This window comes from Physeter macrocephalus, unplaced genomic scaffold, assembly GCF_002837175.3.
Source record: "Physeter macrocephalus isolate SW-GA unplaced genomic scaffold, ASM283717v5 random_122, whole genome shotgun sequence".
NCBI classification, from domain to species: domain Eukaryota; kingdom Metazoa; phylum Chordata; class Mammalia; order Artiodactyla; family Physeteridae; genus Physeter; species Physeter macrocephalus.
In genome coordinates, this window is record NW_021145408.1 from 74,853 (window position 1) to 85,458 (window position 10,606).

Consider the following 10,606-nt stretch of genomic DNA (forward strand, 5'->3'; position numbering starts at 1 on the left):
GCCACGACAGTGAGAGGCCCGCGTACTGCAAAAAAAAAAAAAAAAAAAAAAAGATACATGCACCCCTATGTTCATAGCAGCTCTATTTACAATAGCCAAGACATGGAAGCAACCCAAGTGTCTATCGACAGATGAATGGATAAAGAAGATGCCGTACATATATACAATGGAATATTACTCAGCCATAAAAAAGAATGAAACTGCCATTTGCAGCAACATGGATGGCCCTTAGATTATCACACTAAGTGAAGTAAGTCAGACAAAGACAAATATTATATGATATCACTTATGTGTGGAATCTAAAAAAAATGATACAGATGAACTTATTTACAAAACATAAACAGACACACAGACATAGAAAACAAATTTAGTTACCAAAGGGGGAAGGGGTAGGGGGAGGTATAAATTAGGAGTTTGAACTTAGCAGATACAAACTATTATATGTAGATAAACAACAAAGACCTACTGTTTAGCACAGGAAACTATATTCAATATCTTGCAATAAACTATAATGGAAAAGGCAAAAAAAAAAAAGAGAAAGAGAAAGCCAGCTTCTCAGCATCATCTGCAGACAGTGGCCATAAAACAAACACAAGGAAAATAAGATGACATTCAGTCCTGGCTGGTACTGAACTCTAGAGAGCCTGCCAGCCCAGGTCTGAGCCCTCCTTGTTCAAGGGAAAGTTGGCAAGTGCCTGTCACCTGAGCCTTAAAGACACAGGGGCAGCAACGGGAGCCTTGGGCCTCGATGTTCCCAAAAGGGGGTGATTCTCCTGTGAACAACCCCAGCACGTGGGCTGTCCTTGGGATTTCAGATTAGTGAAGTTCTGCCCCAAGAGGTCACCAGTGGCTGGCATCTGGGAGGTGACGGGAGGCTGGGAAGGGGTGTCTTCAGGGGGTGGGGATGGAGCATGTTGGGGTGGGCAGCCTGATCTGGGAACTACTGGCTTGGGCAGGAATTTGGGGACACACAGCCCAGGGGTGGGACAGGACCAGAAGATCTTCTTTTTGGGCAAATTCTGCATGGGGGACTCAGAGAAGGCATCATTTGAGAAGGAAGAGGGGTGAGGATGGACGGGGAAAGGGCGTGGCCTCAAGAGCCGGGAGCCCCAGTACCTCCTGACTTGACATGCAGCTGAACACGGGCCTGCAGACCTGTCAGGGTCCCAGAGGACAGAGGCTAACCGTGAACTTCAGAGTAAGCCAGCCTGGGAGGATCTGCTCCTGGCGGGTGGCCTCAGGCTAGCAGCGCCTTCACTGAAGGAGTTATCACCCCAGTGCCTGCCTGCCCACCTAGGTAGGGCGGGGAGCTAAGCAGGGCACGTGTGAGATGGCTCATCAGGGGTGGCGCAGGGAAGGGTCCCCAGGGGGAGTCTGTCCGTGGGCCCTTTAAGAACCGGGGGTGTTTTCGTAACCGGAGACTAAGCACTTCCTCTTCCCCATCCGTCCCTCTCTCAGCAACCCCACAGAGGCTCACTCTACAAGCCTGTCCCTCCCCCACCCTGGAGAGGGGGCCCGCATGGGGGGCACCTCTCCCTCTGCGCCTGGCACTCATCACCAAGATCTTTGTGATCTGGCCCTGCCCACACCCCCCTCTACCCTGCTGACCTCCTGCAGCCACCAGACTCCCGGGTTCTCAGCCTAGTGTCCATGGCCTGATTCCCAGGGTCTGTTCATATCTCAGAAACATCGCTGTAATGCAGTACCCAGATGCCTAATTTTTTTTGGCCATGCTGCCTGGCTTGCAGGATCGAAGTTCCCCGACCAGGGATCGAACCCAGGCCCTCGGGGCTGAAAGTGTAGAGTCCCAACCACCGGACCGGCAGGGAACTCCCAATGCAATAGCTTTTGTCTAGGCTGTTTCCTCCACCTGGATCACTATTCACCTTCCCCTAACCTTTCAAGTAAGCAGCTTGCCTGTCACTGCCTCCAGGAAGTCTTCCAGGACTGCCACGCCGGGTCGGAGAGCCTGTGGTCCCTCTGCTTGGCCTAGGTTATTCTGCATTGCAACTGCTCAGGGATGTGTCTGTCTCCCCAGTGGAGAGAGGGATCTGGAGGGGAGGCAATCAACCAATTCCACTTCCTGTGGGTGTCCACCACCAGCTCCTACTCAGGCCTCAAGCTCAAATATTACCTCCTCAGAGGAGCCAAGTTAAATCAGCATGGGTAAGGCAATGGGGAATGTCTAGGCAAAATACAAACAAATGCTGGTAACATTTACAAAGGGGAGTGGTTAGAGAATATTTCAGTAATCAGAGAGAGACAGCTAGCCTCTGTTTCTCTGTAAAGAACCATTCTGAATGAAAGCCATGGCTGCAGTGATGGTTTCTCAATATTCTGTGACCAATCCCTAGGTAATATATGAGCAAGGCTTGTATGTAAATGCCTCATGTCTTTTTTATTTTTTTTATAAATGTATTTATTTTATTTATTTATTTTTGGCTGCGTCGGATCTTCGTTGCTGCTCACGGGCTTTCTCTAGTTGCAGCGAGCAGGGGCTGCTCTTTCTCATTGCGGTACGCGGGCTTCTCATTGCGGTGGCTTCTCTTGTTGCGGAGCACGGGCTCTAGCCGCGTGGGCTTTAGTAGTTGTGGCACGCAGGCTCAGTAGTTGTGGCGCACCAGCTTAGTTGCTCCACGGCATGTGGGATCTTCCCGCACCAGGGCTCGAACCCATGTCCCCTTGCACTGGCCACCACTGTGCCACCAGGGACACCGGCTTAGTTGCTCCACGGCATGTGGGATCTTCCCGCACCAGGGCTCGAACCCATGTCCCCTTGCACTGGCCACCACTGTGCCACCAGGGAAGCTGTCTCGTGTCCTTTTTTAGACTTCCCAAGGTCCGAAGGCATGACTTTTCAGCGAATTCCAAAATTTCAGTTGGTTCATCTCAAGAGTCCTGGCTGAATGCCGTCATAGGTTGCAACAGGTTGAAACAGGCAAGCACCTGCAGCCTATTTGGCTAGCAGAAGTCACCGCAAGCATCTTCCTAATTTTATCAACTCAAGCACCGAGACTTTCATGCTGTACCCCTGGAAAAGATCCTGAAAATCCTTAACCCTCAGAGTCAACTTAACCGAAGCTAGGACCCACAACTCAGGTTTGCTCCCTGGGCTCTTCATACAGGCTCTGAGGTCAAATAAATGCATCCTATTCCATAAATTGCGACATGTGTGTGGAGTCACGTGAATTTGGTTGTGTAAAAAAGGTGACCGTTTCAGAATTCAGAGTCACTACTTTGTCAGTGAGAAGAACTACGTTAGAGGAAGCAGACACCTGAGGACAGCCTGACACCTCCTCCAAGAACTGCCTTAAAATCTGCGGCCCAGGGACTTGCCTGGTGGCACAGTGGTTAAGAATCTGCCTGCCAATGCAGTGGACATGGGTTCGAGCCCTGGTCTGGGAAGATCCCACATGCCACGGAGCAACTAAGCCCGCAAGCCACAACTACTGAGCCCATGTGCCACAGCTACTGAAGCCCGTGCGCTTAGAGCCCGTGCGCCACAACAAGAGAAGCCACCACAAGGAGAAGCCCACGCCTGGCAACAAAGAGTAGCCCCCACTCGCTGCAACTAGAGAAAGCCTGCGCGCAGCAACAAAGACCCAAGCAGCCAAAAATAAATAAATAAATAAATAAATAAATAATTTTTTTTTTTTTTTTTAAAAAGAGATGAGGGAGGAGGCCGTGGGGATAGAGCATTCTAAGAAGTGGGAACAGCCTGTGCAAAGGCCCTGAGGCAGGACCAAGCCTGGTTGATTCAAGGCATAGAAGACGAGGCTCCTGGGGCTGGAACAGAGCAGGGAGTGAAGAGAGGTGAGGGCAGGGAGATGACAACCTTATATTTAGACCTGCCCTAGCCAACAGCTCAGATGGAGAAATGACACCCAGAGGCTGACATTTCCTGAGCTCGTCCTGCTTGCTCTCCCCTCCTGTCACTGCCCTTGTCCCCCGCCATCTCCCGATAGGTTAGCCTTGATCCAGCTGTGGCCCCATCACTCCTGCCAGGATCACGGTCAAAGCTGAGCCAAGAGGACTTCCCTGGCAGTCCAGTGGTTAAGACTCCGCGCTCCCAAAGCAGGGGGCACGGGTTCGATCCCTGGTTGGGGAACTAAGATCCCGCATGCCATGGGCAGCGCAGCCTAAAAAAAAAAAAAAAAAAAAAAAATGCTGAGCCAGGGCCAAAGGGAGGTGCTCTTAGGTGCACCCATCCCCAATTTGGAAGGGGTCAGGGAACGGTCCTGGCCACAGTGTCTGGGCTCAACAGAACCACTGATCTAGGTGCCGGCACCCAAGTGTCCGAATCCCCTCTGTGAAGTCTTTGAAACTGGAGGGGTTTGGTGCATACCTGGATGAGTGGGGGTTGGGGGGTGGGAAGGGTGAGCAGGCCCAGGTGACCAGGTCCTTGTCCATGGGGGTGAGGGGTGGGATGGGGAGGGATGCTGAATCTTTTCTCCTACATCTGGAAAGGGAGTGACAGCAGGCTGGTGGGGGGGCCATCCTCAAAACACACCTGCTCTGGTTTTTGCTGCTCATCTTCAAGGCCCAGCCAGGCCCCTGCCTACCATCTCCGGTCACCTCCCTGAGAACATCCTGCCCCAACACCCCCCAGCTCTGGGCTCTGCTCCTCCTCCTCCTCCTCCTCCTCCTCCTCCCTGGCCCCCTTCTCTGTCTCCATCAGCACCCTCTCCCTGGCTACTTCCTTCCATTCCCTCCAGCCCCTCCAGGGAGCCTCCCGGGTCAGCTGAGCCCCCCACCACGTGCAGGAGGAAGGGGAGAAGCTTTGCCCACCAGAAAAGGTCTGGCCTTCTCTTCCTTCCTCCTGCCAGCCTCCTCCACCTTCAGGGTACACTGACCACTCCACACAGGGGACAACACACCAAAGCAACACCCCTGCAAACCGTGCAGCAGTGGGGCCCAACAACCTTGCACCCCTCAAGCAAGGGCCCAACCAGGGTCTGCAATTGTTGGATTGAGGGGTCCTGAGGACCCTCAGTCTCTTCATCTGCCCCTCTCCCCACTCTCCCCCGGCTCACTCTCCTCCAACCACAGTGGCCCCTCGGCTATTCCTCCAACATGCCAGGCCGGGTTGTGCCTCAGGACCTTTGCACATGCTAGTCCCGCTGCCTGAAATGCTCTTCCTCCAGATGTCCACCTGGCTGGCTCCTTCTCATCCTTCAGGTTTCCTCCCTCTCCCGGCTGCCCCCCTCCCAGAAGGTCGGCTCCATCCATGAGGTGGGCGGGGGGGGCGGTGGCAGGGAAGCTTCATTTTGTTCACTGCTAGTCCCCAGTGCCTCCCAGCACAGGTGCTTCAGAAGTACGTGCTGAATGAATCAATGACAGGATGGGAGGGAGCTGGGGCCAAGCACAGGGTAGCGGGGGGGATCCTCAGGGGGTCGCTGGTAGGGGCCTGACCCCTCCTCGGATACAGTCATGGGGCCCTGAAGCAAAATATGGTTTGGGGAGCCTAGGAGGAAGTGGGGAGAGAAGTGAGATCCTGCTGGTTCAGCGTGGAGAACTGGTGTGACAGGATCATATTAACAAAGGTACAAAGGCCAGATTGACGGAGGAGAAAGGCCTCCTCTATGTCAATCTGGTCAGAGCCAGGCTGGGTCTGAGGGGCCGATTCAAGGATAGCAAAAAGAAGCCCAGTCTGAATGGCTTGGGCATTGGGGAAGGAATGGGAACGAAATAAGGGAGTAAGACCCCTGCCATGGGGAGAAATTATTCAAGCAGGGGATTCAGAGACATGGCTGAGACTGACCTCATCTTCCACTTTGAAGCCCTTGCTCCCTTGGCTTCTGGTTTGCCACCCACTCCTGGTTTCTTTCCTTCCACCCTCTCTCCAATCCATCCCACCAGGGTGGGGATGTCTCCCAAGCTCTAGGCGCTCCCCCCACCTGGTCTCCACCTGGGTGTCTAGTGGCATCACAACTTCCAGATGCTGGGAAATAGACTACTGACTTGCGCCTGAACCTGCTGCCCCATCAGTGGCTACTCCATCCCCACCCCATCCTCAACTTCAAGTCTATCCAGGATCCACCCACTTCTCTCTTCCACACCTCCACCTGGTCCAGCCTCATCAGGGTCTGGACCAGTGCAGTCACTGCCATGCTGATTTCCTGGCTCCTGCCTGCAGCTCCTCCCATGTATGCTGTGGTGCTTCCCCTCCACATCTTTGTTCACTGGTCTCTCTGCCCATGAACTCTTAAAAATCCTTAGTAACCTGGCAGATGGTCACCTCCTACAAGAAGGCTTCCCCCACCCTTCCGGAGGCTGAATCAGGTCACTTCTCTGGCCTCCCCCTGCTTCCACCCGGGCATCCCCTCTGCTTTCCCAGGTGCTTATTACCAGCCGGACACCTCTCAGGTGATGACTGCTATTATTCCCATGTTACAGGTAAAGAAATTGAAAAAGGAGGTGAAGTCACTAGCCTGAGAGCACTACATTCAAACTGGCAGGAGGAGGTCAGAGGCAGCTTCCAGACAGCCGGAAAGGGGAAAGCCTGTGGTACCCAGATAAGAGAGGAGTGTGCCCCGTGGTGCCTGCTTTTCCGTGGGGATCCCAGGGGTGGTGGGAGGAGTGAGCCCTAGCCAGCTCCCCACGGCCAACTACACTCATCCCAGAGGCTCCTGTGCCCAGTGACCACTTTACGCCAGGCGCTGGGCCAACTGAACACTTTACACGCCTAACTCACTCAGTCTGCAGACTGTGGGTTCTGGAGGTGGACACCCTTATGCCTTCCTCCCATTTCTCAGAGCAGGAAACAGAGGCTCACCGGGCCCAGAACTCCCACCAGTGCTGCAGCCCTCCTCCATCCCCCCGAGGCATAAGGCTGCCCCTGGGATTGGCTGAGCCCTTTCCTATTTCATAGCCGAGACTTCCATTGATCAGAACAACACTCCCAGATACAGGTACTATTGACCCATTTTATAGATGGGCAAACTGAAGTCCAGAAAACTTTCTCTGGGGCCCCAAGGCCAATTCAATGACCAAGGCTCCCAGCTAGGAGTAGGTGAGCTGGGAGGGCAGGCAAGGAAGGTCCCAGCTGCCTCCTCCCCGCAGCCTGGCTGGGCCTGCAGGGACCCAGCTGCGCTGAGTGAGCCTCTGGGCACTCGCACCACTGCCAAGTTTATTCACAGCAGCTCCTTCTGGAAGGGCGCTGAGTTGAGGCTAGGGACTTGGGGGGGGGGTGCTTCAAAGACAACCTTACCCTCCAGAATTTCTATTTCAGGTGGCCCCATACAACAGATCCAGGTTGCCCCCTTGCACTCAGTCATGTTGGACTTGGCCTGGGTTCAGAGTCAGGTCCGCAGGCACCTTCCCCCTCAGGTGGTATCTCACAGGTTTTGGAAATCTGACTCAGTCACAACAGCTTCACACCCTCAGATCTGCTTCTCCCTCAGTTTTCCTATCCTTCCACACTCCCAGCTGCAGGTGCCAGAAATCTCTTCCATGCACTTTCCTTCCTGCCCCACTTCTGAGCAGGCAGGGAATGCAGGCAATGTTCTTCTGACACAAAGAACCCAAATTCACCCACTTTCCATCCCCCCCTTCCTGTCGGGTCCAAACCAGCAGCATCCTCCAGGGTCTCCTCCGGTCTCTTTTGGCCATAGCAGCTGCTGGGTCTTCTTAAGACACAAGTGGACCCGATCACTCACTTTGTTCTAAGCCTACGTAGTCCCCACAGACTGGGGAACAGAATCCACATCCTCCTCGTTATCTTCGTGGCCCGGGGGCCAACCTCTTCTCACCTCGGATCACCGGCTCACTGCACTTCAGCCACGCTGGCCTCTTTTTTCCCGCTCCGCAAACACACCAGTCTGGGCCCTGCCTCAGAATCTTTTGCTGTTTTCTGGGCCTAAAAACCCCTCGCTGGCTGGTCCCCTCAGGCCCGGATGACACCTTCTCCGAGAATGCCTCCCTGACCCTAACCCATCTCCCAGATGTGTTGTCTTCCCCGCACTTAGCATGGTTGGAATGATCTGTGTCTGTTTCCGTGGGTCCCAGCCGTCTACGCGGCCGGGCTGCGGGCTCCGAGGCCAGGGCCCCGGCTGCATCCCCAGACCTGGCACGTCGGTGGCACCCCGTAGGTATGGATTCTCTGGTGACGGACCGACACCCCCCGTCGCGCTCCTCGCATGCACACATCCGGATTCCCCCGCGTCACAGTGCTAGGCTCGTCCCCACTCCGGCCCGCCCGTTACGCAGCCGCGTCCTCGGGCGCTCGCGGCCCCTGGGCCCTCGAGGGAGCTGGGCTCTATCGGGGAGGCGGCCCGGGCCTGGGACCAGATGGGAAGCCCCGAGAGGCCGTCCCGGTTGATGGGGGACTGCATGCGTCTGGGGGCCGCCGCGGGCGCCATGGCCTTGGAGGCGGGGCCGGAGCTCTACGCGAGAGTGGCGTTCCGGTCCGCGTTCGGGCACGGGGGATTCGCTTACCTGGGGGCTCAGGCGGCCGGGCGCACCGGGGGCCGGCGGCGGGATGGGAGACGGCCCGCCTGGCGCAGATGCAGAGGAGGAGACGCCTATTGCCCGCGCGACGCAGCCGGACTCTGCTCTGGGAACCGCCCCGGCCGGGGGCGGGGAAGCAGGCTTTAGGGGAGCGCGGGGCGGGATCGGGGGCGGGGCCTGGAGGGCGGGGCCGGGGCGGGGACCGGTTGAGCCCAGCGGGGCGCGGGGTCCTAGCGGAGCTCGTCCCCTTCCGTGAGACTAGGACGCTTCCTGGACCCCCTCCCTGCGCCACAGGGCCCCGCCTCCAGCCCCGCCCCACCCCCGAGGCGTGCCTTGGAGGAATCCAGCAGCAGGTTTCTTGCCTGTGCTTTATCTCTCGCCTTTGAACCTAGCACCGTCCGCTGAGCGCTCAGTCAGCCCCGGTTTCTCTTTCGTTCGCTGCAGGTCCTCCCCAACCCCCTCCCGGGTCCCATCTTCTGGCGCGGCTCTCATCCATCCGCGCATCTGCCAACACACCACGGACACCCTGATCCGCCCGAGCGCACCGCTGGGCGTTGTGGCGGAGGCCCGGACTCCGCCCCAGGCCTCAGAGGCCACCCCCGGTGCCCCAAGTCTGGGGACCTGTCCCAGCTTTCAGGTCAAGCTGGTCCAATTCGTGGTTCATGGGTCCACCCTCAGAGTTGGGAACCCAAGGAACCGCCATGGGAGTTGGGAGGCGTGGAGGGCAGCTGGGCAAAGGCTGCGGTTCGGTGGGGGGGCAGGGGTCAGGCTGCAGAGCGGGGAAGATAAGGCTGGGAGATAGGCCGGAGTGGGGGGTGGCGAAGCCCCAGGCTCCCTCTGGTCGGGAGGAACAGAAGGTGATTCCAGCGCACAGGGGCGGGGAGTCTGGGCGAGCCATGAATGCAGGACAATCCCGCATCAGGCAGAGGTGGTCTGTGAGCACCTGAGCAGCGCCTAAGGGACTGGTGGTCCAGCTGTCGCCACGTCGTCTGGGCAAGTGGCTTCACCTTTGGACAACGTCTCTCCCTGAAGCAGACCCAGGGCAAGGTGGGGGAAGCCCGGGCTTTTTTTGGCTAGGCAAGTTGCTTCACATCTCTGAGATTTGATTTCCACACATAGAAAGGGGGAGGGCAGCAGAGACCTCTGCTGCAAGAGTGGATGAAGCTGTCCGTCTTGATCTAGTTTCCCAGTGTTTGCACTTGCTGTTCCCTCTGCTGGGCTATTCTTTTCTCTTTTCAAATGTGTGCGTCCTTCTCCCTCAGCTCTCAGCCTGGCCCTCAGAACCCCTCTGTCCGCATTCACCCTTTTATTTTCTTCCCGGCCCTCCAAGAGCTCCTTTGCACATAGGGAAAAGGCAAATGATAAATTTTCTCAGCGTTGTGACTAGGACTGTGGTATACGGCGCCTTGCACCTGGGGGTGCTCAGAACATGGCAGCCATTTGGATTAATAGTGACACCAGAGACATGGTGGAATGGGGTGGTCCAGACCCCAGAGGAGAAGCAGGAGATTCCTGGAGATGTGGAGGGGAGGCCCTCAATAGAGGATTTGGGTGGGCCGGGGTCAGGGAGAGATTTCAGATGGGAGGTAGTGCATGGGCAAAGGTGGGGAGGCTGGAGGAAGGGCTCAGCCTGGCAGGAAGAGATGCAGGCTGAACCTTCTGCACATGGGCTGCTTCTTGGCTACTCCATGCCCTTCTGGCCCCACCCCGCAGCCCACTCCATCTGTGAGCATGGAGTGTTCAGGGCAGGCTTCCAGGAGGAGATGACATCTGGAGTGGGTGGGGGATTTAGCTGAGTTAGGGTCCAACGGTGAGTGACGACAGGACAGTGGGGCAGGACCAATCACTAAAGGCCCTCCACGGGGAGAGGCCCAATCAGATTTAAAATGAGACGGCAGCAGGAGTGGCTTGGTTCTGGTCTGGGAGTTGCAGACAGGAGTGAAAGGAGGAACTCTGGAGGGATTTAATGGTAAAATCGCCGGGGTTTGTGGGAATCAGAAGAGCCAGGGCCTGGTTGGGGGGAGTGGGGAGATGGAGCCATTTCTAAGCTGGTGAGTCCAATGTAGGGTGTCTGGGTGGTGGGAAGGAGGACCCTAGGGAGGCGGGGGGGGAGCCCCTTGCCTCCTCCTCCCCTCCACACCGTCATACCCTCTGTGCT

General features: G+C 56.5%; 1 protein-coding gene across 2 annotated transcripts in view; it reads right to left on the reverse strand.

Moving 5' to 3' along the window:
- CERS4 (ceramide synthase 4) overlaps positions 1-8,582 on the reverse strand; it is a 32,313-nt gene extending 23,731 nt beyond the window's left edge. For both annotated transcript variants that reach the window (XM_024134307.2, XM_028484090.1), the window contains exon 1: positions 8,437-8,582. The gene's annotated coding sequence lies outside the window, so the exon portion shown is untranslated. The remainder of the gene's footprint in view (positions 1-8,436) is intronic.
- Positions 8,583-10,606: the final 2,024 nt, after the last annotated feature.